The sequence below is a fragment of the Rousettus aegyptiacus genome, unplaced genomic scaffold (assembly GCF_014176215.1).
Source record: "Rousettus aegyptiacus isolate mRouAeg1 unplaced genomic scaffold, mRouAeg1.p scaffold_m13_p_1, whole genome shotgun sequence".
In the NCBI taxonomy this organism is placed as follows: Eukaryota; Metazoa; Chordata; class Mammalia; order Chiroptera; family Pteropodidae; genus Rousettus; species Rousettus aegyptiacus.
In genome coordinates this window covers 43,983,826-44,004,144 of record NW_023416284.1, presented here as the reverse complement: position 1 = coordinate 44,004,144, position 20,319 = coordinate 43,983,826, and the positions used below count along the sequence as shown (strand labels likewise).

General features: G+C 38.5%; 1 protein-coding gene across 9 annotated transcripts in view; it reads left to right on the top strand.

The window, feature by feature from the left end:
- The window catches only part of JAK1 (Janus kinase 1), a 118,544-nt gene that overhangs the window by 28,506 nt on the left and 69,719 nt on the right, over positions 1 to 20,319 (top strand). For 3 of the 9 annotated variants that reach the window (XM_036234814.1, XM_036234809.1, XM_016159129.2), the window contains exon 3: positions 4,640 to 4,681. The exons of the other annotated variants lie outside the window; for them this stretch is intronic. The gene's annotated coding sequence lies outside the window, so the exon portion shown is untranslated. The remainder of the gene's footprint in view (positions 1 to 4,639; positions 4,682 to 20,319) is intronic. 9 annotated transcript variants of the gene reach the window in all.

Sequence of the window (20,319 nt, the reverse complement as noted above, 5' to 3'; positions counted from 1 at the left end):
CCTACCCATCACATTTTGTAATGAATGCCAGGCCCTCCCTTTATTGTTTAACTTATTCTGTGAATTCATCATAATGAGTCACTGCGACTTTTGTTTGTAGTGATGCCAGCTACTGCTGGTGAGAAAACAGCTCAGCTCTTCACTACCTGGTTCTCCTGGTTATGGCTGCCCCCAACCCTTCACTCTCTCCCTTTTAAGAACAGCCTCATATATTGTGTCTTTGTGTCATTTATTAAGTTTCTCAGGACCAGACTGGAGGATATTTGAGTGATGGTTTTTGGGATTCCACTGAAACCCTTCCTCACTGCTCTCAGGCAGTGACCAGAGAAAGAGGCTGCTTTTGGTCCTTTCCCATTTCTCCATGTGTTTTCTGGCTTCCTAAGATACCCCTGCCCTTCCCGAGTTTTGGTCAGCATTTGTCTTTCCTCCTGCTCAGGACTCCTGATAGTGTCTGGGTCACTTTCTTCTACTTCCCCAGCTCCAGAGGTGGATCTGAGTAAGGCCTTTGGCTGTGTGCTTTGTTAGTGTGTTTATATTACCTGAGAGCATCTGTACTTATACCATCTTTGTACACTCTGTAGTGTCTGAAAATTCTAAAGACCAAGGCAGATTTGAATGATTCAAAGTTCGTCACTTTGATGTGAAACAGGGAGTCTAACGGCAAACCAAAGATTCTTTGAAAGCAAAAACTGTCTTTAGACTAGCGTGCTTGATGAAGCAAACATTGTTTTGGTGGTGCCAGAAATATATCATTCTCTTTTTATACTCTCCATCCTGCCATGTTGTCAAAGACACAAGGATCCTTTGAGGTGAATTCTGGCAGCACAGTTTTGTGGAGAAAGTCAGTGTGATAGAGCAGCATGAGAAGGGCGGGCAGCCAGTCTGTTCTTTGAATTTCTGTTGAAGGGTGAGCGCCAGTCAGCATGTTGCCTGCATGGATGATGAGGAGAGGATGCAGGTGGGAGTTGGTAATGTCCTGGTTCATTGCAAAGACGTGAAAGGCCTTTTGGAATCCTGCTTTTAAGTAGTGTTGTGCAAATCCCTTAGCTTATTGACTTCTGGAAACAAATACAAGAGAGGGGTGCATCACTCTTATGAGGAGATTACCCAGGGGCTGAAAAATGCTGCACTTGTGAATAGTTTTGCTGAACTAGAGATTGGTCATATATGATGTCTGGATAGTGGCCATTGTTATTAAAAATAGCTTTTCCAGACCAAGAATCTAGGAATTTAGAAGTTCAAAGTAGAGAGGTGGGAAAACATAGGCTCCTTCTTACCAGATAAGGGAAATGTTTTACTAGCTATGGAACTTTCAGTTAAACTGAACTTCTTTGCACCTGGGTTTACTCATCTATAAAATGAGGATAATAGTACTACCTCCCTTATAAGGTGGTTTGGAATTAAATACATTAATATAGGTAGAAGGCTCGGCATGTTGCCTAATTCATATATCCTACACTGATGTAGTGTTTACTTTTTTCCTTTTTTTTTTTTTATCATCCTTTCTTATTTGAGATTTCCCTGAGGTTCTGTACTCATTTTTAAAAAAACCCCATCTCTTTCTGTAGCATTAGGATCCATCAGCAGTGGCTTGAGGATTCTTACTGAGAAGAACCTTTGGCTTGTGGTAGTTTTCTTAATTCCCTTCCCTTGCTTAATTCCCCACACTTGGGGTGGTGTAGAAGTGAGCACAATGCAGAGACAAGAGTCAGCAGGGAACAGAGATGCGTAGTCAACAGACAGAGGCACTAGCTGGAGCTACTTATTACCTGGCACAGAGTCAGGATTATTGGATGATGGGATCAATGATTATTCCATTTGGCCAATTAGAAAAATGCCATAGTATTAGTACTAGGAGAAGCTGAACAAAGGTTTATCAGAACCTTCTGTAATTTTTTGGGAGGTCTGTAAATCTAAAATTCATTCAAAATAAATTTTTTTTTTTTAAAAATTGGGAAACAGAATTGTTCAATGGTTATAGAATTCGTCATGCAAGATGAAAACAACAATGCGCATATAGTTAATACTGTAAATTACACTGAAAAATTGTTAAGAGTCGTTTGTTGTTTGTTTTACCACAATAAAGAAAAAGAATAAAAAAGGCAAAAAAAGAAAAAGTTAAATGAAATTCCTAGCGACAAAGCTGGCATGTAGCACCATGCCTGGCATATAGTGGATGCTTAGTAAATGCTGGATACAGGAAGGAGAGAGTAAGTCAGGTTTGGGCGTGACACTGACACTAGATAGGTGACCTTTGGCTAAATTATTTATTTTATGAATCTGCTTTGCTATGTATAAAGTGCAATCATATCTACTTCATGGAGTGTGAGCATTGAGATTAAAGAACCTTACCAGAGGATCCAGTATATAGTAAGTGCTCCAAAATGTAACTATCATCATTACTATATTAATTACATAATACATGTAATTATGTATAAGTGCAAGAGAGATGGTAATGTGTGTTCACCCTTTTTATTTTAATGCAGCCTGTTGTGAATTAATTTGTTATTGCATAACTGACTATTCCCCTGTGATGAGAGTGTGAGCCCAGCAGATATGCCTGAGATTTGCCTGGCAATTAATTGAGCATGCTGCAAGTGTGCTGTAGTTGTATACTTGCTTGAGCAATTTTAAGGGAGCAGACAAGTGTAGGCTTGAATTTAAAAAATAAGAGTTCTAGCTTCCTTCCGAATCAATGACATGTTTACAAGATGTTCAAGTATAAGCTTAGATTTAATGAGAGAAGCTTTATTCTGAGGGCCGCAGAAAGAAAATGTGAGCACATTGGTGATCTTCAGTGGGTTAAAATTTGCTATGAAATTGAATTAATGGGGGTTTATTATAATTTGAAAAATCATCAAAATATAGCTTAAAAGTGGGATTTGAATAAAGTCTTTTTCTCAGAATTTTATAGCATTTAGAACTTTTTGGGGTACTTAGAACATAGCTTGAAAATTACATAATTTATTTAATATGTTACATATTACAGCCTCACTCACTTTATAAATGATGAAATTGAGGCCTAGAGGAGGAAGTGACTTTCCAAAGGTCACTCTGGAAGTTATTGGGTCTCTTTATGCTTTTCTATGCTGTTTTTCTCTGTTGAGCAATTAGGACTTCCTGAGGGGTCAGGAAGCTGGGAGACTGAAGTGGCCACCTCCTCTTACTACTGTGTGTGCCTGTATATGTGTAGGCACATGAGTGCACTTCTGTGTACCCACTCACACACTAGACACCGTGAGAATTAGCTTCAGGTAAGAGGGTGAAGTGTGAAGTTTATAGTCCCCAGGCTGAGCCTGCCCTTCCTGGCAGTACTTCTTATTCTGAATCTTTCTCACCACCTTTTGCTGCATGTTAACAATCTTCTCAGGCCTCAACTTTCAGGCTTCTCTGCTCTAACAAGTAATAGTTGCTAATCTGATAAACTAGTCTGAGTTAAAAGGTGGGAGTGAACTGATTGGCTGCCCCTCCCTGTTTTTGTATTATCATAAGCATCTCATGGAATAGAATGCTTTCACCCGAGTGGCTGTTTCGGGGGCACTGGAGAGAGAGTAGGAGGGTGTTCTTAATACTCAGTGTCTTTTATGCCCTTAAAATCATGTGGTATAGAGATCCAGCCTTAAGAAATAACACTGACCCTCCTCAGGGCTACTGCTGACCTATATGTTGCCTTTATGAGAATTAGAAAACAGTGCCTTGTCTGGGTGGGGCAGCTCTGTACCAGGGAGCATGGCCTGGCTAGTGGAAGGAAGGCAGGATTTCAGCCATCACTCCATCTTGGCTGGGCACTCTTGGGAGTGTACAAACTGCCCAGCCATTCACTGTAGTCCTGATCTTGCCTGTTATCTGCCAGCTAAATACAGTGATTTTACTGTTTTGCATTGTAAAGAGAACATATAAATTTGCTCAGTGGGGGTGTTTAATAGATGTTTTTGTTAACTGAAAATTTAGAGTTGACCAAATACAGAAAATGGCACTTCATAGGGTGACATGTGTCCTCATACCGGCAGTGACATTCCATGCATTAACTTAAGGATTCCATTTATTAATTCGGTAGATACTTCTTGAGAACTGACTGTGTAGAAGTGGCAGGGCACCAACAAATATTTAGCACTGATTATATAACCAGGCTCCTGGCTGGGTAAAGAAGCTACAAGGTGAGAAAGGTGGACATGGTTCTTTCTCTTATCTCTGGTGAGGGAGAAAGACTCTAAACAAATACACCAATAAGTAACAGAATTTTAGATTGTAGTAAGTGCTGTAAGAAAAATAAATAAGGATGTGGTAAGGTGCAAATAGTTGGGGGGTGGAGGTGGATCTTGTTGAATAGGGTTGTCAGGGAACATCCCTCTGAGACAAGCACATAATCAGACCCAAAGAGTGGTCAGGAGCTGTGTGCAAAGAGCAGTCAAGGCAGCGTGGACAAATGCGGGAGGTAGTTTGGTATGTTCGAAGACCTCAGAGTATGGACATGGAGCATAATGTGAGTTAAAGTTGGTGGCAGCAGATAACAACAATAGCAAAGACATATAGTCCATATTTTGTGCCAGGCACTGTGCTGAGTGCCTTCTTATATATTAACTCTCTTAATGTTGATAATCCTACGAGTATCAATTATTATCCTTTTTTTTTTTTACAGATGAAGAAACTGAGGCACAGAGGGCTAAACAGCTGGTAAATGGTAGGTAGAACAGGAATTTAAACACAGTCTGATTCCAGACTGCTCTTATCCACTATGATATAGTGCCAGTGGAGGCTGGATCATTCCAGACCTCAGTTTCTTCATCAGTAAAATGAAACTAATATGTGGATTCAACAAGATAATGTATATAGAATGATTGGTATATCAGCAGGCATTCATTAAGTGGACCTTAAATTTAATGGTGGTGGTGGTAGTGGTAGTGTGGGGTTATATAGGAGTTAATAAATAAGGAACTAAAACTCTAGGAAGGGAGTATCCTGATTAATGTGATGCAAGGAGGAGTGGGGTAAGAGCCCTGAGAAAAATTCTTTGACGGCTCTGAAGTGGGGTCATTTCCATCCAGCTGGAGAGTGAGGAGAGGCTTGGCAGGGTAAGGAACTGTAGACTTTGAAAGATGGGCAGAATTCACATATGCAGAGGAGTAGGAGAGGCATTCCTTACAAGCCATTGGATGAGCAGAGATCTAGTATTTGCTCAGAGGCTGAAAAGTAGGCTGTGGGAGCTACAGCACTGACCATATTAGGAGAGATGCAGGAAATAGGCATAAGCAGAGCGATGATAGGTTGGAACTGGCATTCAGCAGGGTTTGATGCCATCCTGAAGCTTCGAGTCTTTATGCTTCAGGGAAAATGATATCCTGGTGCCCAAAGCTTGGTTTAAAGATCTAATTTGGGACTCCTCCCAAGCCTCAGATTGTCCTTTGGGTGAGTCAGGGAGAGGTATTTTTTGTTTTGGCTTTTATGTGACATGCTGTCTGGCTGTCCACCTAGAGGTGCCTGCCCACCACCTGGATCCATGCAGAGAAGTGCCACTCTAGTAGCAAGCTTTATTACCTCACTCCTCCAGACAGGTTGTTTACAGGTGGTTACAGACAGCTAGAATAGGCTTTGGAGCTAGGTAGATCTTGGTTATTTGGGCTGGAATTTGAGCTCTGATACCAGCTTTTGACCTTGGGCCTTGTGTTTGGGCCTTATGTCGCTTCCTATGAAGTGGAGATTTTTACCATCTCATTATTGTGTGAGGGTCAGATAGGCATTTAGCACTGTGTGCTGATGCACATAGTAGGTGCTCAGATGATAGTAATGGAAGTTACTAGATTGCATAGGTGTGGAAGGCTCCAAATACCCACAAGAAGTCTGTTTGAGCCTACTGATTTTATTCTCCCATATTTCTGAGGTTAGAAAGCCTAAACACTTGGCAGGACTCATAGGATCCATGTTGAGATGGATTTTAAAGCCATTCCCAGGCGCAGTAGGACATCATGCCAAGATGTGTATTTGTTGTCCTACTCTTAGGCTGTCATTGTGGGGCAAAAAAAAAAATAATATCCTTTAAAGTGTTTCTGATTGTTAGTGAGATTTCAGCAGTTTTATGTTCATTCCAGTAGATGCCATCTTCCTATTGACTGAAAATATTGACTCTTTTTCTGCTACCTAAGAATAAATGGAGGAGGAGTTTTAGAACTACCCCCCAGTCCCTCAGACTTATTGAGCACTTTTGTAGGAGCCATAGTTCTAAGGTCAACAGATGAAACACAAATACAATAAGACTCCTCCTGATCTCAGTGCAGCACCTGTCTATCAGCTGACTCAGTGATTTTGTATCCTATAATAAGCACTGGGATAGTCCTGTGCAAAGAACTTTCCAGTAGTTTACATGACTTTCAAATATCTCTCCAGACATTTTTTTTTTTTTTTTAATTGCCTACAGCAACTGGTATTCCTAGGTGGGTCTCCCATCCAAGTATTAACCAGGCTTGACCCTGGTTAGCTTCTGAGGTCAGACGAGATCCAGCGTGTTCAGGTTGGCATGGCCATAGACTCTTCAGACATTCTTCTAGGGGAGAAACCTGTTGATAATTTTATGAGTGTAGAACCGAATTCCAGTGTTCATTTTGATATACTCCAAATTTTCTAGGAATGCAACTACTACATAATATATACACCATATATTGTTGATGTAGTATACTGTATAAATAGTATGTTATTTTACTTCGTTTTGTTTGGGACTTTACCAAAAGCTGTTCACCATTTTTATGAATTGTGTTACCAATGTCGATGTGCTTCTGTTTGTCTTGCCAAGATGAATACACCAGTATCTGTCTGCGTTTATAATTATTACCTTCATGATTATTCTATTATATTAGACTACTTCATTATGTCTTCTAGTGTACTCATGACAGAGCAATTTACATGTGAAATACAGAGTCTTATAAGTTTCTTTAAGTTCTCCTTTATAGTTTGGACATTTATATTGATTATTTTGAAATTTTGCATGTAAAGCTTATATTTTTTGATTTTCATTTCATGGTAGTAAAGGGAGCAATACGAAATATATATGTAAAAAAAGGGAGGAGAATGTTTAGAATCATTGGTTTAGTGCACTGGTTTCATATCAATTAGACCAAAGGGTAGAGAAGTTTATAGAGAGAGTTAAAACTCCATTTTAAGTCTTGCTATATATAGTTTTAATTCCATACTCATTTGAAAGAGTTGTTTATAGCTAATGGTTTTGAAGGTCTAGAAAATGGTTGTGTCTGAATGGATGTAAAGTGGTTACAGTGGTTTAGTCCACAGCACCCTGTGCCTGAGAATCTTAGCCCGAGGGACTCTAATTCTTGTCACAGTCACCACAGCCAACCAATGGGAGTGTCCCCATGTGATCTGAACCACAGCAGTTTTAGAGAGTGTTAGATGTTTGTTTAAAATGTTTAAATTATCTGTTAGTGTTCAAGAATGATTTTTGCATTTTCAAGCTTCTGCAATTCTAATTAAATGGCATCATGTAAATGCTTGTGGTCTCAGTGTAGTTTATAATCAGCTAGAATAACGAATGGGTGTTGAGATTGGAAGTTAAAGAAACAGAGAACTCTTCCCCTGAAGGTCTTTAAATGGGTAGATGTTAGGACCAGACAAGTAGTGATCCTGGAAAATGTTTAATTAAATATTAAACATATTTAATAAAGTACTTATTATGTGTCAGTCATTGTAGGCTGCAGTTGATGGAGATTGGTGGTAGAAGGGTTTGGGTTGGCGTGGACCTTGAAGAGAGGAGAATAGAATATAAAAAAGCTCTAATTGTTTCCTACCCTGGATTTTCATGCCATTTTTGCCCAACTGGTCACACCGGCTTGTATTCTGAATTTACATTCATAGTAGTTAATAGATATCTTTTATTTAGTACCTAATGTATGATTTCCTCTGTGCTTTGTTCTTGGCAACAGTTAGATGAGAGGGAATTGATATTACAGATGCAGAAATTTTATCTTAAGAAACTCAAGTGCCCACGACCACATAAGTGGCAGGGCCATGATTTAAACTAAGGTTCGAGTGATGCCCTAACCACTCCTTAAGGCCTTTTCATGCCTTTGTTCTGTAGGTGATTATCATGATTAGCTTGTTTACTCGCCATTTTCTACCCATGTTATAAGGCAGATCTTATTTGGCCCAAGACATGGAGATTTGTTTTAAGCTTTTGACATACATGATTGTATTTAAATGAAGTATGGTTAGAAAGTTCCTGTCCCCATAGTAATTGAACAACTTACAGCATTTGACAAGCAGGGTTAACCAAAAACCTAAATCATACTAAATGTTTGAAATGGTGAAGGGTAGGGGAGATTTTTATATTGTTACTAGTCTGCTTTAAAAAAATGCGTTTGTAAACTGAGAAGCCTAGGTGGATGGTGTTTATACTACTGTTGTTAGACTGGCTTTGGAAATCTATTGTGACTTGATGTAAACTTGGTTGAATAAACTGATGGAATTTCAGCCCTTGTTGTGTAAAGATAGAGTGAATTTCCATGCCCCCAACTATCATCAGGTTAGTTGTAGCTGCCAATGAAACTGTCAGGTCAATGAAAAAATCTTATTTTTAAACAGGAATGGTCTGTCTGGCTAGCTGTTCTCAAGTGACTAATTAGGGAGAACATTTAATAGTTTTTTTTTTTTTAACTTATTTTTTTTTTTTTGTAAAAAACAAGTGAGGGACCTAACAACAGTCTTGGCTGCTTAGGGAATTTTTGTCACTGAAAGGATGACTGAAAGCCCTGATTCTCAGGTAGGATTCCCAAATGTCTAAATTTCTTCGTATGAAGAGGATTCAAGGCCCCATGCCGTTCCACATTGCCTGTGCAACATTGTGATCTGAAGCGCTTACTTAATCTCTTTTTGCCGCCCTTGCATTCTGTAACTAGCAATTTCTGTTCTGAGGCCAGAATTCAAAAATTGTCTCCTTAGAGTTGGGAATGGAAGAAGGGTCACATCCTTTCCTATCCTAGCTGGCCGCTCTCCCTTCCCTGGGATTTCTGTCCTGGTCTCCCCTTCTAGGCTTCTGAGGTTCTGCTGACCCACTTTGTGAGGGACAAGAAAGACAGGTAGGTGATGGGAGCAAATGGGATTGGAGTTAGCTATAGAACTGTCACTGGGCCTGGGTCTAAGTTTGGCTCCATCACTTCTTTGTTCTCTTTGCAAATAGGATTCACTCATTGGTGATTTGAGGCATAGGAAGTGGGGTGGTAGCTGTTCTACATACTGGCTTTCTTTAGCTGACACTTTCTTAGAGGTGATAACTCCCAACAACCCAAGGTATAGGAGATAAATAAGAAAGGGAGCAGGAAGTTTAAGAATCAGTTTTCTGGTCTATAGTGTTTACAAAAGATTGAACAGTTCCCTTAAATAAGTTTATAAAAGATTGAAATTCTTGTAAAATCTCAAGAGTTTCCAACATATTTCATTTTGATCACTTATTTTTTTTATCCTGGATCATAAAGCAGTTTAGTGACAAGAGCCCAGGTTTTGGTTGGGGATGACTTAGATGCAGCTGCACCACTTGCTCGTTGGATACCCTTGGGCAAGTTACTTAAATTTTCTGAACCCCTTGTTGCTACATCTGTAAAATGGGTACAATAACATCTGCCCTAAGTGCTCTAGTGGGTCACTTGGAATCAGTAACTAAGTTAATAGATATGAAAGTGCTTTGGAAACTTCAGAAGGCTATTTATATAAACCTGAAGGATAGTCGTTGGTATAGTTTTGAGTATCAAAACTCTAGGTGGCTGTGCATGGAGAGGTGAGGGGAGTCATATTTTGGGCAACTGATTGGAGGTCCTGTATTCCTAAGCTCAAAAATCCTCACTTGGGTTTTTTTCTAATGCAGCATTCCTGTGCTGGTTTTTGGAGTATGGCCAGAAACACATGCCACATTTATTAAAGGGCTTTGGCACTCTGTAAAGTGGGATTACTGGCACTCGAAGGTAAAATGATAAAGGAACATCTCATTATATTCAGATGTATGAGTCATGCACATTTATGAGTTGCTTTGAAAAATGGAATCATAATAGAAATGGGCATGTATTCAACTTATATTATTTTTCTTGTTTTTAGCAGTTTTTAGGTTAAAAGTCACTGCATTTAACTGTCTTAAAGCATAGCGTTTATAAAAAGCTTTTAAAACTTAAACTCTGTATAAAATCACCTGAATTTGAAATTCTGTCTTTTAATTTCCCTACCAGCAGGATATTAGAGACAGTTTTGCATTGAACGTGGCTCTATGTACTGCTCTCTCACTCAGTGAATCAGAAAACAGGAACATCTAAGTCCTATAACCCTGTTGGTCTTGAGGCAGCTTCATGGTCATTTATTCTGCCTACTTGCTTTACTATGGGGAAAACTGAGGCCCAGAGCTAGATTATGACAGGCAGGATTAGAGCTCAGTCCACATCACATTGCTAACAGGGAGGTAGACTACCCCAAGATTTAGTCACTGTGTTGGATGAGAAGGCCCTTCCACCACCACCATTAGTCTGTTCCATTTAAAATCACAGTTCATATAGTTTAAACCACTTTTCTCTGGTTTAGTTTTTTTTAGACTTGGAAATAATTTTCAAGGATTATCCTTAATATAACACCACCTCTTTATACTTAAAATTTTTGCTTGATTCATTTAACCAGGTATGATCACAATGTTTTTACCTTTGTATATAGGGCTCCTTTTCCATTAATCTGTTCAGTCATATTTAGTAAACTTTTTCCTTCTGATTTCATTTATTATTTATGAACAGACATTTGAGTTCTTACTCTGTGCCTAGCCCTGTGCGAGGTAGGTGCTGGGAGTGGGAAGGCATTGAGTGACAGGAAGAACCTCATCTAAGAACTTGACTTTCTCCAGATAGAATCTAATGTGCCAATCAAGTCCCACCCCCATTTGACTTAGGACCATCAATGTGTTTTATAGTAGAGAATGGAAGGCTGAGAGAGGGAAATAGTCACTGGGAAAAGTAATGATTAAAAACATTTTTTTGTTCTCAACCTGTCTAAGGAGACATACATTAATTCAATAATGACACAAACTAGAAGTAAATCCAAGGGGATTATTGCATAGTCAAGACTTCAGAAAATTGCTTCCCTCTGAGGTGGTCTTTTACAAGCATTGGGCTTGGATAACTGAAGAGGATAGGTAATTGATAGTGAGTATCAAGTAAGGGTCTCTTATTTATTGGGGGCTTTAAATATACTAGCTTATTTAACCTTTTTGGAAGGGAAGTTTTAAATTGAAAAACATATCAAATATACAGAGGAATACATAAAACATATGTGTGTAGTTAGAGAAGTATATCTGCATACTCACAGGTTAAGGAATAGAACATTACCAGTATTCTAGAAGTTGCCAGGTACCCCTCCCCACTGTATTTCCCTCAGAGATATCAACCATCCCTACTTTTGTATTGATCATTTCCTTTCTTCCAGTGTAGATGTCCCTAAAGCAAACACAAACCTAGGTATGCAAGGAAGGGGCAGTGAAGGGGCAGCTTCACGGTCCCAGTTGGAATTCATTACCACTGGACCTGAACAGAAGCTCTTGGTCAAGTCTGGAGTTGGAGTTGAGATATTGCAGGGAAACTTTTGGAGAAGGTCATGAGAGAATTATGGGAAATGGAATTTCTCACAGTCGGGGTGTCTGGAGAACTGCAGTGGGTCCAGCTGTTGGGATCCTGAAAGTAGTATAGTCAGGGGGAGTGGGCTGCTTTATATTTTATTTTTGCCTCTAAGCTCATCTTGGCTAAGGTCTAGTTCTCAGGTGTAGGCCAAAGCAGAATACTTCCATGGTGTGAAATGGTCTTCTCCTGATTCAGGCATCTAGATGTGGAGAAAAGATCAGGGACTTTATCAGTGCATGATTAAGAAAAGCCAAATTCAGTTAGGAATCTGGCATTCTGTTCCTTGAATAGTCTGTGGGGCTCTTGCTGATAGCTCTAAATATACCTGTCTCTTGAGTCTCACTGCCCAAGTGTGGACTGGTTGACTTCTAAGATAGGCTATAGCTCTCATCCTGACATCTTTCTGTTCTGTCCTCCCTAGAAATTCCCTTTGTCTTCTCTGTTTAATCTTTACTTCTTGTGTTGGTCCTCTCTCCTACTAGCTTCTTGAGGATACTTAGCTGGTAAATTTTTAAAGATCTTGAATGTCTAAATATGGCTTTAGTCTTCCTCCAGCCTTCATTGATAATTTGGCTGATTATAGACTTTTAGGTTGAAAATTGTTTCCCTTCAGAATTTTGAAGGCGTAGATTGATTATCTTCTTGCTTCTTGAAGCTGTTAAAAAAGCCTCCCAGTTATTTAAAAAAAAAAAAAGGCCAGAAACATTCTCAATTCTGGGTCTTTTGTATGTGGCCAGCATGTTCTCTTTTGGAAACGTCTTGTCTCTTCTCTTGTGTCCAGTGTTCTTAGTAATACCCAGAGCAGATCTTTTCCTCCACTGTATTTTTGGGCCTTTTAAATTTGGCATCTGATGGTCCTTAGTTCTGGAAAATCTTCCTGAATGGTTTTGCCGTTGATTTTCTTTTCTCTGTCTTTAGGAACCTCTTTTACTCAGATGTGTGACTTTCTGGATTGGACCTCTTAATTTTTTTATGTTTTTTTTTTTTCTCATTTTCAAGATATTCTTTGCTAAGCAATTTCCCGAACTTTATACTCAAACTCTTCTATTGAAGTTTTAAAAATAAAGGTATAATTTACATATAGTAAAGTGTAATCTTAAGTGGTTATTTTACTTAGTTTTGGCAATCGTATACCCTTGTGCAACCATCACCTGAAACAAAATATAGAATACTTTCATCAACATAGAAAGTTCTGTAGGGCTCTTTTCCATTTCCACTGTTACCTTTTTAATACTAAAGAACTTCCTTTTCTCTGAAATGTTATTTTTAAAAAACCCTAGTCTTACTACATAGATAAAATACATTCCTTTATCTCTCTGAAGACAATTAAATTTTTTTTTCTCTCTGTGTTAATAGTGTTTGTTCTGAGTGGCTTTCTTTCTGTCTATCTCTGCTTTAGAGGCTTTCCTTAAACGTTTGTTTGTCTTGGCTGTCTGTCCTTGATTAAACAGGAGGGGAAAGTGGAGCATGTGCATGGGGCTTGCGGACTTTGAACAGGAACTTTAACAGCACAGAAGAGTGACTTGAGTGGACCATTAATTGTGGAACGCCCAATGTCAGCATCTTTAGGTTTGTTCTCATGGATGGTAACATTCCTCAGAAAAGAGTATTTCATTCTCTTGCCCGGAGGGTCAGGGACTGGCTGCCAGCATTTCTGGAGCCATGTTGAGAAGAGGGCACAGGTCGCAGCATCCAAGTCCTCAGTATTCAGTGTGTGTGCAGACACAGTTCGCCTGTGTGTGTGCCAGGCGATCCCCATGCTTTGCTTGGCATCCCTAGTCCTCGGAGCCTCTGTCTTATCTTCTCTAGAAAATAAACCTCTAGACCTGTGTTGCCATAAAGTGCAGTAGCCACTAGCCACATGTTGCCATTTAAATTTAAATTTACTAAAGCATTAAGTAAAATTAAGAAGTCAATTCCTCATTTGCTCTAGTCACATTTTAAGCTCTGGTAGCCACATGTGACTAATGGCTACAATACTGGACAGAGCAGATAAAGAACATTTCCATTACTGCAGAAAATTTATTGGTTGGTCTAGACTTTTTTTCTGGGATGGAAGAGAGGCCAAGGGAATTCTGTTTCTTAGACACTTCTCCCCAGCCCTCTTTTACCCTAGTTGCTGGTGATTCCAATATTTGTGACTTTCGAGGCATCAGCATTTGTCATTATTGTCAGCTTGGAATTCGTTTTCATGGGTTATCTTAAGTCATTTTTCTACACATCCATCTAATTACTAGCTTCCAAAAGTTAGTTGCAATTTTCTCCTCACTTATTCCCCTCTTATATTTGTGGTTTTTGTCTTAAAACAAAACAAAAAAAACCCCTACCTATATTTACTGTTTTATACACAGACATTTTAGAGGGGTTTCAAGAGGGAATGAAATTGGTCACTTGTATTCAGTCTGCTGTTTTTAACCAGGAATCTTGATTCATTTACTCTTTGTAGCTCTTTATAAGATTATTGGTTATAAAATGGTTATTCTTCATTTTATAATGAAGAGAGGCAGGTAGATAATTGGCTGAAGGTCACATAGCTAGTGAGTGGGATTTGAACCTACGTCAGACTTAAAAATCTGGTATCTTTTTCATTGAATAGTATTGTGCCTCATCATGTACTCAGGAAAAAGTCCCTCATCACATGCCCCATGTTGCAATAGTTTTATTATATTTGCCTTTTAAATATATTAGCCCAGATACTTCTCAGTTATCCTTAAATCTACTTAAGAGGTTGACTTTGAATAATTCTGTCTCAGAAAGGTTTTTTTCTCTCCAGATATTCATTTCTTTGTCCCAGAATTACATGACTTCTAAACTTTGTATTAGCATTCTCTTTAGCAATTCTCCAAGTTTTTAGAATTGACAACATTCTGTTGTTTAAGCCTTTTATTCAAACTATCCATGGATGTTCTCTCATGTTAAAATTGTTCCTATTATCTGTCTCTTCAGTTGGACCCCACTTGCCATAAAGCAGTAAGTAATCCTGGTTATCTTTGAATCCCTAGGGCCCAGCCCCTTGTCTGAGGTGGGGGATTCATAAATGTTTGTCAATCTTTGGTTTGACGTCATTTCTGATTTGGACCTTTGTATTCATTGCTTCCTAATTGCTGGTCTCTCTGCTTTGTATCTCCTGCTTGCCTGAGATGATCTGTACATACTGGCCTTTCTCAAACGCAACATTCAGTGGCTTCCTCTAACCTTCACTATAAACTCCTGGCTCCTCAGCATGGTCTAGAAGGTTGACCATGGCCTGCCTTTTCCCACCATTTTAGTCCCATTTCTGACCACCCACCTCCTGTACCACACCCTGCGTTTCATGGAAGAGTCTCTGCATGCTCTTGAATCTGTGCCCTTTACACATTCTTTTGTGTGCAAGATGTGCTCTCTCAATTTCTACCCATTTCTCCTGTTTAATATCTACTATTTTTTTTTTCTGCAAATCTCAGCCCTGGGATTCTCTTTCCTGTGATATCTTTCCTGATCCACCCTTATGTAGAGTTTGAGGATTCCGCTTTCTGTTCCCACAGCACCACATCTCAGTATACTTCATCCATCCATCCATCCATCCATCCGCCTACCCATCCAGATGGGATCCTGCCATACATACTATTCTGTAGTTGGCTTATTTATATTGAATGACAGTTCCTCCTGTTGGTTTTTGGATGGGGTGGGGAAACTTCTATTTTCATATAACCAGTTCCTAGCATAGAGGCTGGCACATAGTAGGCACACAGAAATCTTTTGTTGGACCAAACTGGGGCCCCTAGTGTTCAGTGAGTCTGTGGCAATTTTTCTCTTTTGTTGTTGTCGAGTTCTCCCGAAAATAGGGTGATCATAAATTCCACTATGTCTACTTTCCCAGCATAAGTATAAATAGCACCCCACTTTTAAAAGTGTCCTAATTTGGACAATAAACTGTATGACCACCCACCAATCATATCTAGGTAAAGGACCATTTTTCTTTATCCATTGGAACAACTAAAGATAAAGAAATACTTGAAGTGTGAGATTTCATTTGAAATACTGCATCCCATTTCTCTTCAACCAGCCAGAGAGGACAGCCCAAAATTATACATTGTAAATGTCATCTTGGATGTACCTTCAAAGTTTAAATGTTCCATTTTCCAGAAGTATTGCTGATTCTTTCCAGAGCACTTTTATAAGTAGCAGATTATTTATCAATAATGGATGTTAACTTCCCTTTCCTGATGCTAATGTTTAAATTGCAGTTTGAGGCTAATAGAAAATACAAAATTTTCTTGGATTCTTTCTCTCTTGAGACCCTACTAGGGTCCTGGGCTGTAGTGTGCAGCTCGAATGGAAGATAATTGTCCTGAAGGCAAATGAGACTCAAAATAGCTTTAGGTTAGTTGGTGGGTGTATTAAGAAGAGCTCGGGATTTAGGTTCAAGTACTGGCTCTGTCAATTCCTAGCAGTATGACGTTGGGAAAGCCCTTTTAGCTTCTCCCATAATATGAAAATAGGATGAGAATAGTTTCACTTTATAGGGTTAAGGCAGAGATTGAGATCAAGCAGAGTGTTTAACACAGATAGTATCATAATAAATACTTAGCAAATATCAGCTTTTATTGTTATGATCATGACAATTATTTTTTGAAATGGGCTTATTCAGAAGATGTTTGTGAGGGTGTTGGCAGAAGAACAAATAAGATCTGCCCCATAGCTTTCTGATTGCAGTGTGCCGGGCTCAGTTACCCGTCAGTGCTGCATTGCAGAATGGAAAAGAGAAAATCAGTAGAAAGAAATCATGTGTGTTGTAGAGGAGAGAGTAAATGACTGTGGTTGCTGGCGAGTTGAACATTACCTGCAGCTACCCTGGAAGTCTTGGGTTGGCCAGATTTGGATTGGGATTAGAAAGGCTGGGCCTCAGAATCATCTGAAGAGTTTAAAATATATTCTTTTCTGGGTTTCCAATTCAGTAGGTCCAAGGTATAGTATGGAATAGCATATTTTTGAAAAGCTCCCAGCTGATTTTGATGTCTAGCAGGGTTTGAGTATTACTACATTAAGTCACTATTTCTCAATATTTCTATAAAACATTTTTCTAATCATTTTCTACTTAATGTAGGGTAGACGATGGCATAGTAATACTCATTTTAGGGTTAGAAAATAGGGACAGATTATTGTTACTGTATTAAAATGGAGAGCCTGAATTAACTGAGTTAAACCAAATTAAATTTTATGTGAGTTTTGAATTTAAGTTTGTCATGCCTCTACGTTGTTCTTATCCAGGATTCTGGACTACATTTAGGTTATTTGAAATGAAGTAACAAAGAAAACTGTGAAATCAGGAACAATAAAAAAAATCCTATCAGAAATGTTAAATACTCAAAACATAAACTCCAGGTATGTTTGCATTTAAAACATATAGGAAGATATTTTTTTTTCTATATTTAAAAATGTCTTGAATTTTTATTACTATTACTGGAATAGAGAAAGATCTTGGATTGGTCTGCATCATTGATACTCACCTGATCTTGGTCATTAGATTATTTAGTGGAAGGGTATTGTGTTAGAAGTCAGTAGACCTGGGTGGATTCACTGCTCTGTTATTTCTCTGTGTAATTAAATTAGTTACTTAACTAATTTCTTTGGCATATGCTTTCTTTATCTGAAAAATGGGAGTAATGTTGGCTTTCTGTATCCTGTATGTTGGGGTTATAATGAGGAAATATATTCCATAGGAATCTAAAGCCATGATGAACTCACAGAGGGAACATTTGTTCCTGTTTACCTGGGATGGCCCTGGTTTACGCCTGTTGTCAGGTGTTATTATTAATAGCACCCTCTTTAACTCTCAGGAGTTTCAGTTTGGATGATAAATTACTTGGTTACCCTGTACTCATAACACCCACCTATTTGCTTACTCTTAATCTGTTACAGCAGGAAGTTTTCTGGTCTTTTTCCTGTAGCCCCAAATGTCTCACCAAATCATCTAGCATTTCTTAGATGCTGTCTGGTAATTTTCTTCATCTCTCATCTCTCTACCTAGATTGATCCATGGATAAGAAATTTTTTTGTTTGTTTCTTTTCTCCTGAATAATTTTCTAGTTTGTTATGGTTTTAGCATTTTAGATACTTTAATTGCCCATTTCGACTGATATGTCCTAAGGAAGTAAATTCTGAGTGCAAGGAGAAAACAGGAATCATAGAGGGAGAAGTGGCTTTGTGGAAAAATACTAAAAAAAAAAAACAAAAAAAAACAGGTTTTAGGCTGGTGTACCGTTTTTGTTGTTATTGTTTGTTTATTTTTTAAATGCCCTATGTTGATAGTCTCAAGTGTAGCATAAATCTCTTAAATAATTGGGAGAACTATAGAAGCTTCATGAGATCAAATTTTAAATACTTCCTCTCTCCTGTGGAGAAATTTGTTTTAGAACTAAGGCCAGAAAAAAAATTTCCTTTCTTCAAAGAATTGGTGCATTGTCTTTGGTTCTTTCGGAATAATTTGGTCATGTTTCCCTTTTCTTTTTGACCCCAAGAAAATTCACAGCCAAATTGGTGGCTCCTGTATTTGGAAAGCTGTAGCTTGTAAATAATGTTTTCCTCGTCTTGACTTTCTGTCCTATGTTATAATTTTCTTGTTCCTAGATTATTATTATTTTTAAATGTATTTCTGTTTTTAAAATATATTCTTATTTGTTATTAAATATAAACTGCCTTAGAATCTTGTGTCTTTTCAGAGGTTAACTAAATAACATGCAAAGATAGCATTATAGCTTTGGAGTTTAGAAGACAGAAGCTTTTATGGCAAAAAGACCTTTAATATCTTAGAGTAATAATGAGTATACATTGATGTACCATCCCATTGAAGAGGTCACCTCTCCTCAAGAATAAGGGCTAAATAAAACAGTTAACTCCATACACCGCCTATTAAAGCTCTTGGACAGAGAATAAAACTAGTATATCAAAGCATTAACGTGAGGATAAGAACTGAAATTTCAAAAATTTGACCTGGATTAGAATATCCATTTTCCTTTCTCTAAATGCTTCTCATGATACTGTCTCTCCTTATCTCTCTCCCCATATCTTTTCATTTCTCTTTCAGTTTTCTCAACTTCAGTATTCAATCTACCTTTTATTCTTGGTTTAATCTTTTCCTTTTTTCATCCTAAAACCTTTGTGTTTGATTACCAGTCAGTTTCCCTTCCACACCATCTCCCCTCTAATAAACCCAACTCTCTCCTGCCCCCCTCTTGCTTTCAGCTACTTCTGCCTCTGGGACCCTCTCTTCCTGATCTCCTCAGTCCAAGTGGTATGCATGCGTCAGCTTACTTGTCAGCAGCTCCTATGTGAAGTCACCCCTCAAACCAGAAGAAAAGAAACATACCATTAAATACCAAGCTGTAATTTGGAGAAAAGCAATAAAACATCAAATTTGATTGGAATGTCTTATATTGCATTCCAATAATTTAATGGAGAAATAGTTTAAAGGAGAAATACAAACATGGCAGTAGCTAGTGTAATGCTAGACAGCAGTTAGAGTAGAAGCTCAGATCTTATGTCCTCTGTTTATTCATTGGTTCATTCATTCACTCATTGACTCAGCAACCACTTATTCTGTGTCTTATGTTGCCAGTAACATTTTAGTGGTCTGGGCTTTTGATGAATAGAGCTTGGTGAAGCCTGTGACCTTGTCTGGGAATTTAATATTTATATGATTTTTGAGCCGGTGAAAGGCTGCCTCTGATTACACAACTTCGATGCATAAAGGTTTGTTTTAGTCTGTTTGGGATGCTATAACAAAATACTGGAGATTGGGAAGCTTATAAACAACAGAAATTTATTTTTCACAGTTCCAGAAGCTGTAAGTTCAAGGTTAGGGTGCCAGAATGGTCAGGTAAGAACCCTCTTCCGGGTCGCAGACTTCTCTTATATCCGCACATTGCAGAAGGGGCTGGAGAGCTCTGGGGGATCTGTTTTCTAAGATCACTAATACCCTTTATGAGGGCTCCACCCTCATGGTGTAATCACCTCCCAAAGGCCTCGCCTCTTGACATCGTCACACTGGTGTTAAGGATTCCAAAACATGAAGTTTGGGGGACACAAACAGGCCTAGCACAGTTATATTTACAAATACAGTGTGCACGGAATATTTAAACAAAGTGTGTGTGTGTGTGTGTGTGTGTGTGTGTGTGCACGCGCGCCATGAACATACAATATATTATTTTCTAAAAACTGTGAGCATATGCTTCCACTTTAGTAAGCTTGGAATGAAATACAGCAATTCGAATGTCTGATTAAGACTATTCAAGTGGCATTTTTCTAGTCAAACAAGTGAAACCGTGAAGACTGGGAAAGATAGGAGCCTTAACTACCTGCTTCTGCTCTAGGGTCTTTGGAACCTTCTCCCAAAAGCACTAATTTAAGCAAAACATAATTATTGTGGTTTCTTTTCAATCTGCATAGTAAAAACTTTTACTAATTGGAACAAATAGGCAAGAAGACTTGCCTGAATATGTTGAAAACTTGTACAGTAGAATCCGTACAAAGGAGTAAAGAGTACCTGGAAGTGGTAGCTTAGTAGAAAGGCCTTTATCATGTTAAAATTAATAAGGATACTGCCCAATATGCATGTCATTTTGGGAGGATCACCACCATAAGAATGAGGACTGAAAAAAATTAACTTTCTATGTGGCTTAATAGAAGTTTTATGGTTAAG